We start from the raw sequence: 18,546 nt of genomic DNA, 5'->3' as shown, positions 1-18,546 counted from the left end.
GTTTGCATGTACAATGAATCAGCTGTTTTGGAATGCATGGAGTGTATTGTTAGGTACAGACCAGAGGTTGCAACTTCAGGTTATGCGGTGTTAGGCAAGGATGTTGAATTACATTTAAGAAAGCTCTGTTGGGCGCGTAATGCGTTCCATTGTGGTATTCCCTCCCATCATCCAATTTCTGATAGAAAGTCCTACTTTTACATCCCAGTGATAATTATGCCATGACATCTGCTGCTGTAACTCGGCTTGAATTTTGTAAGGACGCTCCATTCCTTCAGCAGACTACTGAAGAAGTTGGCGACGAAAACGTTTTGTGGAATACGTTATTTGGATTGTTTTTTCACTAACAGCCTGCAGTTTGTTTGGTGGTGTTCCTATTGAGGTGTTTGGACCAATAAAGCATCTTTACATTTCGGGACCTGGATTTATTTGTACTTGGCAGAACAGCAGTTGTTTTTCATTTACATTTAAGGTTGTTGTTGTTGTTGTGTCTTTCGGCTTTTCCTGGTTAGGGGTCACCACATCGGAACTCCGGTCCTCTAATGATTGGTAGTTGATTTTTACGTGCCGAGTTACCATCCCTGATGCACAACCTTCAATGAAGGTACGCTCATTCAAGCATGTCTCCATGCAGAAGACACTCTAGCTGAGAATCGAACCAGACAGCGTCTTAAGGTGAAACAGTAAAATGTTGTGCCATTGTTTGTGCTGCAGTTATTCATCTATGTGGCGATATTGAATATTGCAAAAGGAGCTGAGTGGAGTATTCAAGTGAACTTGGCAACAGACAAACTGTAGTCATGTTTTAACAAATCAAGTCCAATGCTTAGTAGTATGCTCAGGTAACCAAAGAAACTCCCAGCTGTTTGTCTGTATTACTCTGTTTTCATAGGTTCATAGGTTGGTACTAGGCTATCAGCTTTAGGGCCTATACAAACCTAGCCATAACAATTCCCTGGCTATTTTTGGCTATGGCTGGTTTTGCTTAAAATGTGCACTTCTGTGCTTTGCAGTTGATGTCTTCCTGCAGTATTTCAAAACACTGCTTTCTCTGACTGTGTTGTTGGCTTTGGTGGGGAGAGGGTACTGGAAAGTAGAACATATTGTAAGAAGTTATTTTTCCTGGTAGCTTCAAGGAGGATCGTGATTTTTTAACCACTGGCTTGGGTTATTCACCAAAATGTATTATATCTACTGGACTGGTTTCTGTCTGTTTTCTTTAGTTAGCAACATGTTTATCACGTGTGTGGAATTCATGTGTTACCAGATTGTTACAGTCCCCACTGTGGTATACACGAGTAAACTCTGCTTTGTTCAGAAACAAATGAATGCAGATCTGGAGTTTGACAGCTGCTTAGTATACTGTGGTAGTATTAGTTATGGGGCCGTTTTGTTACTGTATAATTTAATTTTTTGTAACACGGTCCTTGTTTTAAATTTAGTCCAGTTCTGATGTCATGCTAGTCATAGTACAATACAGTGTTATGCCTAAATGTTACCACAGTACTATGTAATGCTGCCCTGGTAAAGCCATGCTAGTCATAGTACAATACAGTGTTATGCCTAAATGTTACCACAGTACTATGTAATGCTGCCCTGGTAAAGCCATGCTAGTCATAGTACAATACAGTGTTATGCCTAAATGTTACCACAGTACTATGTAATGCTGCCCTGGTAAAGCCATGCTAGTCATAGCACAATACAGTGTTATGCCTAAATGTTACCACAGTACTATGTAATGCTGCCCTGGTAAAGCACTGCAGAAGTGATCTCACTTCATTAGTATGTTAATGATTCTGATATCTCAGTGTTTAACATAAATCTGAACCACTATTTTATAAGACAATACTGATGTTGCACTGTTTTGCTTTATTCTAATACAGACCTAAATGTCTAAATGTTGTTGTGTGGTGATGTGGACAAGAATCCAGGAGGAATTTCATTGATTTGTTCAACAGTCATCCATGCAGGTGGCAGTTATGTGAGCTGAGATCTCCAACTGGCACCACAAGCAAAGTTTCATTGACCCTTTTCTGTGGTGCAAAAGATGCTGTTATGTGTTAGAGCTTTGACAATTATACCCCCTTCTTAAACATTTTTACATTTGACCCGTTACACCTTCAAAGTAAGGGCCCTCCCTGCCCCACTTCATTCAATTTAGTTGTCAGAAGAACTTTTTGATCTTAAAATGATTGTACCTGGTGGCACTGTTTAGACTAACCTGAAGCTGTCACATTTAAGATGCTTATTTCTCATATATAATGTAAAAGAGTGAGATGGGAATTCTGGAAAGGCTTTGTCTGTTCATGACACAGTCGAATGTGTTTTGATACTAATACTGCACTATTTAGAACAGTCATGTCAGAATTGTGTGTTATGTTGCTGGTATGGCGCTATTTATAACAGTTATGACAGCACTGCATGTGACTGGCGATATGGATAAGGTGTTTATCTCACAGCAACAAGATGCAGGGTTTGATTCTAACCATTGACTGAAACTGGCTAGGCTTAAAATCTCCTGCAACGGCAGCTAGCTTAGTACTTTTCTATGAAACTATGAAGGTACTACTCCTGGAAGTACTAAGTGTGATGGTGCTGGTATGATACTGTTTAGATCAGTCATGGCAGTATTAGATGTCACTGTGCTGGTATGATGCTGTTTAGGTCATTAATGGCAGTACTATGTGTGACGGTCTTTGTATTATACTGTTTAGATCCGTCCTGGCAGTACTGCATGTGGCTGTACTGGTATGGTACTGTTTAGCTCAGTCCTGGCAGTACTGTATGTGACGATACTGGTATGGTACTGTTTACATCAGTCCTGGCAGTAATATATGTGGCAGCGCTGGTATGGTACTGTTTAAATCAGTCCTAACAGTACTATATGTGACGGTGCTGGTATGGTACTGTTTACACCAGTCATGGCAGTTCTATATGTGATGGTGCTGGTATGGTCCTGTGTAGATCAATCCTGGCAGTACTATATGAGATAGTGCTGGTATGGTACTGTTTACATCAGTCCTGGCAGTACTATATGTGACGGTGCTGGTATGGTACTGTTTACATCAGTCCTGGCAGCACTGTATGTGACGGTGCTGGTATGGTGCTGTTTAGATCAGTCCTAGCAGTACTACATGTGAAGGTGCTGGTATGGTACTGTTTAGGCCAGTCATGGCAGTACTGCATGTGATGGTACTGGTATGGTACTGTTTAGACCAGTCATGGCAGTACTATATTTGACAATACTGGAATGGTACTGTTTAGATCAGATCTGGCAGTGCTACATGTGATGGTGCTGGTATGATACTGTTTAGATCAGTTATGGCAGTACTATATGTGACAGTACTAGTATGGTACTGTTTAGACCAGTCATGGCAGTACTATATGCGACAGTGCTGTTATGGTATTGTTTAGACCAGTCATGGCAGTTTAGATCAGTCCTAACAGTACTATATGTGACAGTGCTGGTATGGTACTGTTTACACCAGTCATGGCAGTTCTATATGTGATGGTGCTGGTATGGTCCTGTGTAGATCAGTCCTGGCAGTACTATATGTGATGGTGCTGGTATGGTACTGTTTACATCAGTCCTGGCAGTACTATATGTGACGGTGCTGGTATGATACTGTTTAGATCAGTCCTAACAGTACTACATGTGACGGTTGTGGTATGGTACTGTTTAGACCAGTCATGGCAGTACTACATGTGACAGTGCTGTTATGGTACTGTTTAGACCAGTCATGGCAGTACTACATGTGACGGTGCTGGTACGGTACTGTTTAGACCAGTCATGGCAGTACTGTATGTGATGATTCTGGTATGGTACTGTTTAGATCAGACCTGGCAGTGCTACATGTGACTGTGCTGGTATGGTACTGTTTAGATCAGTCCTGGGAGTACTACATGTGACAGTGCTGTTATGGTACTGTTTAGACCAGTCATGGCGGTACTACATGTGATGGTTCTAGTATGTTGGATCAGTCATTGCAGTAGTATGTGTGAGAATCTTGTATGGTACTGTTTAGACCAGTCATAGCAGTAGTACAGCATGTTTAGGATAATCAAGTTATGCATGAGGATACAGGTGTGGCTTTGTTTAAACTAGTAACAAACACAGAGTACTATGTTTGACAATGCAGGCATAGCTTTGTTTAAACCAGTGATAAAAGTACTACTTGTGTTGATGCTAGTATGTCACTATTTACCCTAATCCTTACATAGTACCATATAACATGATCCTGTCATGGCAGTGTTTAGGTTAATTCTTATGTAGTACCAGCACTGTTTCGCCTAATCCTTACACAATGCCACGTAAGATAATTGTAGTATGCTACTGTTTAAGCTAATCCTTACACAGTGCCATGGAAGATGTTGTGGTATGGCACTATTTACCCTAATACTTACATAGGGCCATATAAAATGATTGTGGCTTGGCACTGTTCAGGTTAATCCCTACACAGTACTATGTAAGCTAATTGTTGTATGCCACTGTTTAGCCTAGTCCTTACACAGTACCACATAAGATGATTGTGGTATGGCACTGTATAGACTAGATTTGTGAGATGACTGAGATGCAGGCCTAATACTGGCACTACTAAGGCAAAATTCCACTATGTACTGCTACAACAGCATATGGTGCCCATGTTGTGGCACTTTGCGGAAGTCATGTTTAGACTGACAAAATCAGTATCTGTGATATGTTACTTCTACAGTAGTGTGCAACCTCATCCTAGTAAGCTTCCATGTGTTACCGTATTCTGACTCTGAACTAAGCAGTTTGATTGTTCCATGATGAAATTATTTCTTGTGTTTTGTTCTTTGATATTCATTCTTGTGTTACAAGGGTACCGTGTACCTCATTTTTATTGTACTGTTCTGCCTTGCTGAACCCCAGAGTGGTACATTCATATTACCAGATCCTAGCAAAGCACTGTGAAATTTGAGTCATAGAACATAGGTTTGACCTAAACCTGGATAAGGTGCTGTGTGATAAACATTTCTGCTATTCTTGGGATTTCTGAAAACGTATTTGGCATAGGATTGCATTCCAGGTAGAGGCTTTAAAGTGGGCCATTGCCAGTGGCTTAGGCTACTGCTTTTACAAGACTGTCTTTCACAGTTCTTTATTAACTGCTGAAGGAAAATGCTAGGAGTTCCTAAAATTCACACTGTGGCAAATTATTTCCATCCCTGAGAGATTTGTTTTGGAGGGAGCACTTGAGACCTGAATTTTATTTCTCTTTAGGCTACACACATAAGACCAAGCAAAAGAGAAGCATCTTTCACCTCCACATGAAAGAGTTTAAGGTTAGTTTCTTCTCAGGGCACTTGCTGTCATGCTGTGCCTTGTGCAGATGCCTACATTTGGCTAAGCTGTGAAAGGAATGGTTGTTTAGCTTACCACTTTGATCTGGTGTTGCTGGTTCTTCTAGGAATGTGGCAATACACAGCCTGAAATTAAGCGGCTGTGGGTTTTGCTGCTTGTTGTGACACTGTATTGTGCATCTTTCCTGGCCAATCAGAAAGGCAATGTTTTTCTATACTGGTTGTTGCACATGTCCCATGGGCACAATTCTGTAAAGATGCAAGCTCACTAACCATTTGAAAAATTTGCAATATCTGGATTTGTTCGACCTTGCAGAGACTGGGTAAGAGTCGGACATTTCCACAGTGGGTTGGCAGAGCAGCTTGCTTCACTAAGCAGGCTGATGGATCATACCGAACTTTGCTATTCATTGAGATACTAGTGTAAGTATTTATGCTTTCATTTTTTGGCTCTTTGGATTAGAGCCGTTATGACCACCATAGTTTTATGATGGGCTACCCCAGCAACACCACACAGGCATCAGGCACAGGGGTGTGCTTGGCAGAGAAATTGCTGTATGTCCAGAAAAGTTAATTTTATTCTTTGAAGTGGAGCTCTGAATTCTGCATTGTACATTAGTTGCTACATGCAGCCAAGTGATTTTGTAGGTTTTTCTCTTACAATGTGCAGTAAACAAGAATGGTGCACATATATTCACTGTGTCCAGCACTGATCAACGAGTATGCACTAAACTCCATATGAATTTCTAATAAGTATTAAATTTGTGTGTTTTGTTGGAATTCAGCACTGAGCACAACAGGTTGTAGTGAGCAACAAGCTGTTTATACACAATGGTTGCACTTTTTATGGATCACTGATGGACATTATTTTCCATACTCTTAACCACAAGTACTAGGCTAAGCAGAAGTTTTTCCGAACTGGGTCTACTGTTTTTGGTAGAAACACATCTTGTAAAACTTCCAGTTTTACTGATGCTGATCTGTGAGTGTTACATCAACTATTTAGTACTATTTTTACTTCCATGCCAGCCTTTTTTAATCTCATTTCTATAAAAGTACAGTAAACTCTCAGCTAACTGGCACCCATGGGGATTTGTAGATGCTGGATAACCGTAGTTTCTGGTTGCTTGAGAGTTACTATTAAAAATAGGCTTGACTAATACTGTACCATATACTATACCATACCATACCATACCATACCAAAAACACTGTATTGATTTGAATTTAATATTGAAATACAGTAATCAAAAGCCCTGGCTGTGTGTGTGTGTGTGTGTGTGTGTGGGGGGGGGGTCAGAAAGTACAACACAGAATTGAATTGCTCATACTGTACTGTATTTTTTTTTATTTTTATTTTTTGCCGGTTGCTTGAGTTCCGGTTAACTGAGAGTTTACTGTAGTTTGGTGGTCTTTTCTAAAGTATGAGTCTTTAATGCACTAGAGTTTCTACCAAAATTAACTGTACTCTCATATATGTAAAATATGCAAGTTCAAGTGAGTTTCAAAGGCACAGAGTCATGTGGTATGACAGTCCCATATTAGTTGGAAAACCTAGTGACATTATGGCTATTCCAGGTTTGAATGAGGGTGTAGTTCCAGTTTTATGACCTGGATCACATTGTTAGGCATGGCAAGTGTAGCTTAATTGCCATTGTTCCTGTGGGGATCTGTCTAGGCTTTTTGCTTTTAAAAACCTGAACAGTGTTAGCTTACATAACCAAATCAGGCTGGCTGTTTTGCATATTATGCACCATGTGAGTTTTCTGTTTACAGAGAATGACACAGTTTAAAACCTGCATCTCATTTCTGGTCCTGTCCTCCTCTGAATATTTTATATCTAGGTAAATGCAGTGAACTGTGAAGTCAAAATGAGGATTACCTGGAGAAGTAAGGCCCAAATGTGCCACATTTCTAAGTGCTGTCTAAGTAATCCTCCTTATAGATTACTACAACGAATCTTAGAGTCCGGATTAACACTGAAACAATCCACAGCACTAGTGTAAGTATTAATGCTTTCATTTTTTGACTCTTTGGATTACACTGAGTAACTTTGTGTGTGTCATTATGTACACAAGGTTACTAAACATGTCTTAGGGGTAGCAGATCAATTTACTCACTGGCTGTATGGCTCATAAAGAACATCCCATGAGCTGATCCTGTAGCTATTTGTTTGATTCTCCCAGCCTCCATTTACATAATATGTAGCACTGAGCAAGAGACTTTATTGCGCAGTGCTCTCACTAGATCCAGGCCTGCTAAATCTAGCTTTGTTTATATGCTTGTTGTTTGTTTGCTTGTTATTTCCCTGGAACGCTAATTCCACCTAATACGTGGCTTCTCAGCACTTCTGTGGATCACTAGTGATGTCTGCATTGCTTACTGTACTTATTTCCTTGTTTCACTTGAAAGAAAGTTACTGTTTGTCGTTTTTGCATTAAAGTTACCTGTAACACATTGCACTTAAGTTACCTGGCACTTGCTCACTAAAGCAATTATATAAGTCAGCACTAAAAATTAAAAGCACTACACCCTCACTCCCCACTGGCCCTTGTTTTCAATTATAAAGGAATTCCCAATATTATTCTAGCATGCCCAAAGGTCAGTTGTCAATCTCCTCTCCGGTCCACCTGGTGAATCTGGGAATCTTGAGGCAATGTTACAACTGCCTCATGTACACAGACAACCCTCTCCTCCTCCCAACAAATTCCAACACATGTGAGAGATGCAACCATATAGCCAAACTGGAGGCTAAGCTCTCTCAACTCAGTACTGGCATAACCAGTCTGGAGGAGAAGGAAACCACACTCACCACAATTCCAGTCTCACATAGACCTACCACGACAGCAAACCAAACACATAATCACAGAAAAACATACTCGGACGCTCTAAATAAAGATCTGCCTAAGCAGCAAAGACCTCCAAAGCAGACACCCAAGCAACCGCTACCCCAAAACAAAACACGTGCAACACATATCTCACAAAGCCAGTGTGCCGAACAGTCACAGCCCTTAAGACTAAACAACACACCTGATACACTTGTAATAGGTGACTCTATCGTCAGGCACACTGACGTCCCGCTCACCAGGCTGAACAAGGAGAGGGTCATGGTGAGCAGTCTGTCGGGCGCTAGGATCCGCCACATAACACAAGCACTTAGGTCACTCCAAGGCAAGTACAAATATGACTCAGTCATTGTCCATGCTGGTGTGAATGACCTGAGACGTACCTCCCTGGACTACATGAAAAGAGACATAGAGGAGCTCTCTGAGCATGTAGCCCAGGCCGGTATGACCCTGACCTTGAGCAGCATCTTACCCTCACCAAGAATGATGCCACAATATGAAGACAAGATGATCAATTTCAACAATTGGCTTAAGTACTGGTGTCATTCAAAGGGGATCCAATGCCTGTCAGCTTGGGATGATATGCTCGACAAGCCACGATGCTTCGCTAGGGACGGCTTGCACCTGTCACCCCTGGGCTTTCAGATATTGGCAAAGGCTCTTGCTACCCCCATAGTGCCTTTTTTAGGCAAGGCTCAAAAGACAAACCCACCTCCATAGGTATCACAAGGGATAAGAAACTAAGAGTAATGCTACTCAACGCCAGAAGTCTAAACCTCAAGATGCACGCACTCGAAACTCTCCTTAGCATGGAGAACATCGATATCTGTGCAGTAACAAAAACCTGGTTCAGGGCTCCCGAGAGCACCCCAGTACTACCAGGTTATACCTCATACCATACTTTTCGGCCCCAAAACTTGGGCCGAACCACAAAAGGAGGGGGAGTATTGATATTCATCAAAGATACCCACACCTCCAGGTTGGTGGCAAAGCACGAAGCATCAGAGACTATCCATGTGCAACTAACAGTGGGTAAAACTGCCTTCCAGTTTATAGCCTGCTACAGACCACCCTCCCAAACCCAGGAACCCAACTCGGCCTTCCTGAGAACACTGGAAAATATGAAGGTCTCTCCAAACACCATTATATTGGGCAACTTCAACTACCCAAACATAGACTGGGAGCATTACTCTAGCTCCAACACCCTAGCCCAAAGGTTCCTAGAATTTATAAACTCAAATGCTATGGAACAACTTGTTACCACTCCCACAAGAGGGGAAAACATACTGGACCTGATCATCACCAACATGGGGACTCTATGCTCCAGACCAGAAGTGTATCCCTCACTGGTAAGATCAGACCATAAACTAATCTCACTGGATATTCACATCCCGACCCCACTCCCTGCCCAGAAAACCACAATGAAAAACTTCTCTAAAGCAAATTTCACACTCCTCAAAACCGAGGTGGAATCCTTCAAAGCCCCCGGGCCTGTGGAAAATATGTCCCAGACCACAGAATCCTTTATAAAAGCATTCTATGAACACCTTCAGGAATGCATGGATCATGCGATCCCAAATAAAACCAAGACCCAATCCTCTAACGGCAGACGTCCTGACTGGTGGACCCCAGCCATAAATAAACTATACAATAGAAGGAGGAAGCTACTAAATGATAGAGCAAAATCCCAAAAAGGGAAGGCATCACTGATCAGTATTAGCAAAAATCTACGGGCACTCATAAAATTGTCTAAGGCCAGCTTCGAGAGAAGAATTGCACAGGACACTAAGGATAATCACAAGGCTTTCTTTAGTTATGTTAGGAACCTGGGTGGTAATTCCCAGATATGCTCAGAATTAGTCCAAAATGACAAAAAATACACCGAACCCACAGACATTGCCAACATCCTGGCTGACGGGTTCAGCACGAACTTCTCCCCCCCCTCTCCCCAATAAGGGGGCAAATATCTATCCCAGCAGAGTGCTGCCCCCCTGACATCTCAGATGCTCAGGTAGGAGCCGCCCTCTCCAAAGCAAATGACACAGCATCAGTGGGACCAGACGGTGTCCTGGGCTGCGTCCTACATGAACTCCAAGAAGAGCTAAACCCAAACATAAAACTACTGTTCAATCTCAGCCTTACTACAGGATATGTGCCCAAAGAGTGGCGTACAGCAACAGTGGTCCCTCTCCATAAAGGTGGTGCCTCAACGGATCCTGGAAACTATCGCCCCATAAGCCTGACTAGCTTGGTCTGCAAAGCTATGTAAAGGATCATCATGGACCTCATAAATAAAGATATTGGGGACCTACAGACACTGGATCCTACCCAGTTCGGCTTTGTTAAAGGCAGATCCTGCCTCTTAAACCTGGTTGATTTCTTTGAAACAGTCACCAAGGCCATTGACGAGGGGAAGGTGGTCCACACAGCCTACCTGGACCTCGCAAAAGCCTTCGATACAATACCCCACTTGGGCATTATAGATAAGCTCACCAGCTTAAATATAAACCCCTATGTCACTAGATGGATTGCAAACTGGCTCAAGGACAGGACCCACATGGTTAGAATTGCTGGAGCCATGTCAGACTCCAAACCAGTTACAAGTGGTGTCCCACAAGGCTCAGTCCTGGGATCTCTCTTGTTCGGTATATATTTCTCTGAGGTACAGGCCAACACGGAAGGACTGTGGTTGACCATGTTCGCAGATGACTGCAAACTGGGTGCCATAATCGACTCTCCAGCCGACACAAGCATCCTCCAAAAGGGCCTCATAGAAACAGACAACTGGTGCCAGAGCCATGGCCTCAAACTAAATGCCAAAAAGTGTATAGTCATCCCCTTTGGCAAAAACAAAGTGCCCACAAATTACCACATAGGTGGAAATCCATTAAGTACAGAAGAAGTAATTAGGGACCTGGGGACCCAAGTTGATAGCAATCTCTCATTTGACAACCATGTGGCCAAAGTGGTTAGAAAAACATTTTATATAGCTCACCTAATCATGAAGGGATTCACATCTAGATCAGGGGAGGTCATCGTGCCTCTTTACTCATCCCTCATCAGGCCCATAATTGAGTACAATGCCCCTTTTGGGATGTACCTTACCAGACACCTGCAACAACTGGAAAGACCCCAAAAGTACCTCACCAAGAGGATCAAAGGGCTCAAACAGATGCTATATGCTGCCCGGTTAAAGAAACTCCAGCTCTACTCAGTGGCATACCGCCTGTTCAGAGGCGATCTGTGCCTGACATATAAAGCCATGTCCAATCCGGAATTAATGGACATGCTGCACCTCAGAAAATCCAAATCCCGTCGAGCTATGCGCTCAAGAGACTTGAACCTCAGCACTGAAATAAGTAGGACATGCTGGAGGGACAGATTCATAACCCAGAGGCTCCCTTCACTCTGGAATAAAATCCCAGTCCAGGTTAGGCAGAGTCCCTCATTGACTCTCTTCAAGAGGAATCTTGATGAGTGGATGGGAGATCATAGGTTTACCCCGGGTATCACTTCTGTGTCACTGTTAGACAGAGGCACAGTATACTAACCTTGAAAAAGGGCATAGCAAAATAAATTTAAAATGGGTGGCGAAAGCCAAACACATTCTGGCTAGGCTTATAAATGCCCTAGGGCAGATGGCCTGCTATGAACCTATGAACCTATGAACCTTTTAGTTGAGGGACTTTTGCATTGTGAGTTGATTCTGTTTACAAATGAAGAAAATTCAAAGATGCAGGAGTTTATTTTTTTTCTGTTTTATTTTTGGACTTCTGGGCTATTTCTAGTCTTGTTGGTAATATGGCAGTACAAGGATAGTGTCGTATTCCTCAAAAGTTTTTTCATATGTAGAGTGTTTCAGTGTGTTATTTCCAGAGCCACATACTATTTTTATAAAATTTTCATAAACCTGATGAGTACAGCAGCTTACTAAAGAGTTTGTGGGTGGTAATGTGGAACAAATACTTGTAACATGGAAGACATAGACAGTAGATGTTAAATGGACTCCACCACCCACTTGAAAGGGTGATTACTAGAGTACCACAGGGGGTATTACTGTGACCTGCCCCTTTCAAAGTAACACTGCAGATGTTCTAGGAAGAAAACTGTGTTTCGGCCAAGGATAGAGCAGTGCAGCAGAGCTGAAGAAGATGATGTGGAATGGATGAAAAGAAATTTGTAAATATTGGTGAATGGGTGCCAAATGTGGCAACTTAAGCTCAGTGCAAAGATTGCAAAGCAATCTGTTTGAGTGTCAGGAGTCTTTTAAAGAGTGCACAACTGGAGGAGAGTCAGAAATGGAAAGGTGCCAGGGATGGTCATTTAAATGATGTTATGATGTCCCTCCTCTGGGTCAGTAATCAAGGAGTCTCAGTCCTCACCACTGACACTGGTGAGGGACGTTCACTCGGAGCAAAAATAGATGCAGACAGTATTTCCAGGTGCAACTGTCTGCACCAATCACAGTTTCCCTTAAGAGCAGACGGTTTCCCTCTCTCTCTGTCCAGGCCTCAAATAAGACTCCACACTGACCATAGCTGTGTAGTTGAGTCCTCAGCCGAGTGTTCCAAGCCAAGTCCATGAACAAGCTGCCATTGCAAACTCATTTATATTTTAATAACCTTACTCACTTCTGAGGTAATCTTGTGTTTTTTTTTGTATGCCAGTTTTAATATCACAACTATTTCTGATTCCATCAACTTTTTTGGAGCAGCTGTGGTATGCATTTTGTAAAGATGAGGAAAAAAAAAACAGCTTTCTCACAGGATTGGTGAGTTGCCCCAAGTGGCTGCTATGTTGTTTGTTTTGCCTTTCATATTGAAAAGCTCTTTGTTATATATCTGTAATTTCATTTATCCATTGCACTGATGCTCTGAGTTCACCAAAAAGTGTCCATCAATAGGGCCAGCAGCAATGAGCAGGGTGACCATTAAGTGGACAGTTTTCTTTTATTCACTTAGACAGAGATCAGTGTGAAGGTTACCTCCCTCCTAATGAAATGCCTGCGAATTACAGCATTAAAACTGATTTGTTGGGGGAAGCAAGACATGAGTCATATTATTGTCTATTTTAACCCTTAGGCAGTGGAGACAATTTGGCATTTAATCTGCACAGTGCAACTTTGGTGCCCTTATTTGGTTTTGTATTCAGACTGTAACCTCTCAAGCCACCCGTGAGACATCACACTACAGGTGTAATGCTGGTCATAGGAATAAAGCAGATGAACATGTGATTGAGCCAAAACTAGTAAACAAACAAGTCAGGAATCTATTTTGTTGCATAAATGTTAGTGGAGTATAGGTAATGTGGTCATTCAGTTAGTATCATAATCCATAGTTACTGAAGTCATTTGCAAACACAGATTTGGGCACTTATTCAAAAAACTTATTTTGTGAGTGGTATTCCCACTCCCACTCCACAACCTTCATGTAAAGGTGGCTTCACTATTGCACCCTTTACTTAATACTGCAGCTCTAAGATTGCAGCAGGTCCCCCCCCACACACACACACATGTATGTACACACTCACATTGTCTTCCTTCAGTAAGGTAGCACTTCAACCAGTTGTGTGTTACTCCTTAAAATTTTAAAACTATTCTGTAAGGTACTTGGGGAAAGGATGGATAGGCAGAGTCCTGATCTGAACAGTGATTTGTTATACCTGTCAGTGGTCCTCTTCCAGAAAGTGGGACACAGCACAGCCTTTTTTAAGGTCCTAATCATACTACATAATCTAAACTGTGCATGTTCCGAGCTGTCTACAATGTCATCAGAGCTGCTATTTTTGTTGTATTCAGTTTACTTTAAAATAAATAGCCCTAAATGCATGGTTCCGATAAGATCAGTTAGGTCGTGCAACATACAGAGCAACAGATAATGCAAAAAACTATGCAAAGAGACATCCATGAAAATAGTTGTGTATAGGTAATATATTCATAAACAGTTACAGAATATTTGTGCGACTGCATTGTGATCGACTCGGTTTATCACAATCCAGTGAAACACAGTACATCGATTCCGAGGAGGACCAAGACTTGTCTCCTGCTGGAACCATATTAAAGCTGATTCCTGACGTTTGCTGTATCGTGTTTCACTGGTGTTTGATCATGTTACAAGTCAGTTACAAGCAAATCAACAATAGCTGATATATACCATTAGCATATAGCATTTGTTTACAAAGTATGCATAAAGATTTTTTTATATATGTGAAAACTATTTTCCTGTAGTTGTATTGTGATTCCTGAGCTAAGTCTTATTTTTAGCCATGATAAAGGAAGCTGAAATTGGGGGGGGGGGGGTGACAAAGAGAAGCCATTGAACTTCATTTACTTACTGACAGCCATGGCTACCTCAGCAAGTCTGTACACATGTGTGGGTTTTTGTCAAATCACCTCACTTTCCTTCATTCTTTGTGTCTGCCTTGTTATTAGTATAATTAATTTAGCTTTCATAAATACGCAAAAGTTTCTTATCCTGGACTGTGGCTCCCTCGTCTCATAATTCCAACCCCACCCTCATCCCCAGCCCACACACACAGATTTTTCTGAAGGTCATATCATATTTTTTCCAACATAGCACACCCTTGCCACTGTTGTAAAAAAAACTGAAATGCTTTTAACTGAAAAAGATTTTATTTTTACTAAACTTACTAACCATTCTAAATAGTAAATAAAAATAAAAAATTTCAAAGACCTCAGGATCGTAACAGGCACTCTAATTCTTATTTAAACGTGCTGTGTATCTGTTAAACCTCTTCCATACTGCAAATATCTCTGAATAGTGTGTGTTATTTTCATACGATGTTACTCAAAAACTAAACACTACTGTCACTCTCACTTTAGCTAACCTGCTGCCTGTCCAAGAAATGTAGTCTGGACACTTTTATCATCTGTCCGTTGACAAGTCAAGCCCTTTATCCAGGTGATGCATTCATCCTTTCCCCATGCAGACACTTTATTTTCAGGAATTGAAAACTTTAGCTAACTATAGCTAACATATGTTTTTTTTTTTTGAGGGGGGTGCTTTTTTGTTTCTTGTTTGGACATTTTTGGCAGATAACAACTTGGTCCACTTAGTTCACCTTTTTTTTACTAGTGGGCATCTTCTTCCACTTTTCATATTCTCATAATGTGCAACCACTTTCTGGTTTACCTGATGAATATTCTGTACAATGTCATTTTAACATCTCCATGGGCATGGCTCTTTCCTATTCCACCTGCGGCATAGTCTCACATGTTGTATACATGGGGGGAACTGGAGTAAGAATTTCCATCAAATTGTATCGTATTCCACCACCCCTGAGTTTCCAAATTTTAACAGTAGGGGTGTCAACAAACAAATTGATGATGTCCTTCAAGGATGCATCTGCAGTCCTTACAAATGGGTTGTCCTGTCGTCAGGCAGCCCTTCGGTCGGCCGGATTCCAAAGTCTGGGTCTGGCCTCGGCTGGTGTCGCACTTCACCCGACGTCATAGCTGCAGTTCTTCGGGTATAAAGGCATCAGCCGACGCCATTTTCCTCAGTCTTTCTTGCCGCGTGGCGCCTGAAGCAGAAGCTGTTCTCAAGTGCCGGTCGGTCAGAACCAGAGATTACTACTACAAAGTACCAAAGACTTCTAAAAAGCTAAGTACCCCGTTGGGGACTCTTTCTTGCCTCAGCCGATGTCAGAAAAAGTGAATAACTGTTTAACTTGTGGGAAACAAATACCTCATAAAGATTTCCACTCTTACTGCTTACCTTGCTTAGGCCCAGACCACGACGTAGCAGCTTGTCTAGCCTGTGCTTCTTTCAACCGACGGACGCTTAGACGTCGGTCGGAATTTGCTGAAGAGTTTTTCGGCTCCGATTTTGCTTACATTATGCCGTCGGATACTCCGACTACACAAATTTCTAAAAAGCGCAAGGAAAAGGACCAACACTCGCGGTCCGCGGTTTCGGCCGAAACCGCTGTTAAGCCAACAGCGAGTGTCTCGGTTTCGGCTGAAACCGAGTCCACGGTTCTTCCTCCGGCCGAAAGCTTGCCACTTACCGAGGCCTCCTCCAGCCTGGCTGAATCTGCTACTGAAATCCCACCTGCTCTTGCAGGTTCTCAGGATTTATCTGATACTATCCCTTTGGATATTTCTACCCCTGCACGTGGAGCTGCTAGGCCTCCAGCATCCATGTCGATTAAGGCCTTTGCCAGGGCGAAAGCAGCAAAATCTACCAAATCTGTACCTGCTAAGACCCCCTCTCACAGGCCTAGCTCTAGTTCACAAATGCTTAGTCTTGCAGAGGATCTCATTTCTTTGATCCGGGGATCCCAACCTCATTCAGACAGGGCCTCTCACCCACCTCCAGAGAAGAGGTCTAGAGTAGAGCCCCCTGAGCCAGTTTCTTCAGATGGCTCCTCTGATGAATCAGATTATTCAAACCCTCCAGAGGGCCCCTTTTCTCCTTATGAGGACTCTGATGCAGAAGAGTCCATTCCTTCTGCCTCTCCGCCTGAGGAATTTTCTTTTGGGGAAACCTTGCATGCTATGAGGGAACAATTTCAATGGCAGGGCCAGGATTTTTCAGACTCTAGGAAAAGGCTTAGAACCTTGCTGCACTTGCCACAACATAGGCCTTTAGCCATACCTCCAGTACTTACTGTTGTGGATGATGCTTTTAATGATGCTTGTACTGCTCCTGATTCTCTTCCTCCGACCCCTGCTAAGCCCGATAGGTACTACAGGGTCCCGGACACTCATCATCATTTGTATAAGGCCCCTATTGCAGACCCCGAAACTATCTCCCAGGGACCCAAGGCTGTAGCAGCTACTTCTAGCAAAAACCCCCTCCCCTCTGAAAGGGAATCTAGGTCCTTAGAGAGATGGGGTAAAAAAGTTTACACTTCTGCTACTCTTTCAGCTAGGGCCTTGAACTGTCAATTCCACATGATGCAGTATCAGGAATTTATGTTAGACCAATTAACTAAAAAACTGTCCTCGGATGAACCATTAGACAAAAAATCTGTACAGGAAATGGTACATAACATTCAACAGGTCAGTAATCATTCCTTAAAATGCAGCTATGATGCACTGGAGGCTTCCTTTAGATCAGCTATGACTGGCACAGTGATCAGAAGACATGCATGGTTAAAAGAGCAGTCCTTACCAGACCATGTTAAATCAGAGCAGTCCTTACCAGACCATGTTAAATCAAAGCTCCTAGATGCTCCTATGGATAAGCTCAGTTTGTTTGGCTCCCCTGCGCAGCAGGTGCTGAAGAAGGTGGAAGAGAAAGCAAAATCTGTCCAGACAGTCAAGGATTTCTTACAGGTCCAGCCTCCAAGGTTTAGCAGGAACTGGCCTTCCAAAAACTGGTCCTTTCCAGACTCCTCCAGAGCTACGAGAGGCAGGAATAGGCGCTCAAGAGGCAGGGGTCAATCCAGAGGTGCCTACAGGGGACGTCAGTGGCAGGCTAACAACCAGCGAGGTACAGCCACAGATCCAGCCACCACCACCTCCACAGGACAATCACAGTGACTTGGCTCTGGCACCGCCTACCAGGGAACAACTAGAGGCACCCCTAGGCAGGAAGCTAGCCTTATTTTCAGTAAACTGGCATTACATCACAGGAGACAAATGGATTTTACAGACAATAGACCAAGGCTACAGGTTTCACTTCCATACTCTACCAAGGAAGAGAGGAATGCCAAACCTACCTCCAAATCAGAAGAAAGAAGCTCTAGAACAAATAACTCGCTTACTAAGGATGAGAGCTATAGAAAGGGTACCATCTATGGAACAAGGGCAAGGATTTTACTCCAGACTCTTCCTGGTACCAAGAAAAGAAAGCCAATGGAGACCTATTCTCGACCTGTCCGCTTTAAACACATACTTCATTGTTCCAAAATTCAAAATGCTGACCCTACAGCAGCTTCTTCCCATGCTGGGCAAGGAGTCTTGGCTGGTAACTCTAGATCTCAAGGAGGCATACCTGCACGTCCCCATACGACCAAATTGCAGAAGATACCTCAGATTTCTTGCAGGATCAGAGCATTATCAATTCTCAGCATTGCCCTTTGGCTTATCTACTGCACCCAGAGTATTCACGAAATGCCTGGCATCAGTAATTGCTCATTGCAGGCTTCAGGGAATTCAAATTTACCCTTATCTGGACGACTGCCTGTTACAAGCGGACAACAAAAACAAATTAACAAAAGATTTGGAAAGGGTCATTCATCTACTACAAGCCCTGGGATACACAGTCAATATAAAAAAGTCAAGGCTGATACCATCCCAAAGGATAACCTTCTTGGGTGCAGATCTGGACACATCAAAACAAATGGCTTTCCTGACAGTACAAAAACAGGAACAACTCCCTTTGTACTTCATGGTATTAACAAAGCAAAA

The 18,546-nt window shown here is 42.5% G+C and overlaps 1 protein-coding gene and 1 long non-coding RNA gene across 3 annotated transcripts in view; one reads left to right on the top strand and one right to left on the bottom strand.

Annotated features, from left to right (window-relative positions):
* The window catches only part of ZFHX3 (zinc finger homeobox 3), a 928,642-nt gene that overhangs the window by 75,803 nt on the left and 834,293 nt on the right, over positions 1-18,546 (top strand). The gene's annotated exons all lie outside the window — the stretch shown is intronic.
* Positions 182-14,574, bottom strand: LOC122810335. The gene is made up of 3 exons (XR_006366084.1): positions 14,565-14,574; positions 12,800-12,801; positions 182-282 (listed from the first exon to the last, which is right to left on the bottom strand). It is a non-coding gene; the product is annotated as an uncharacterized LOC122810335 (long non-coding RNA).

Source organism: Protopterus annectens, chromosome 8.part1, assembly GCF_019279795.1.
Source record: "Protopterus annectens isolate FY-2018-M chromosome 8.part1, PAN1.0, whole genome shotgun sequence".
NCBI classification, from domain to species: domain Eukaryota; kingdom Metazoa; phylum Chordata; order Ceratodontiformes; family Protopteridae; genus Protopterus; species Protopterus annectens.
This window is presented reverse-complemented; position numbering and strand designations above follow the sequence as displayed.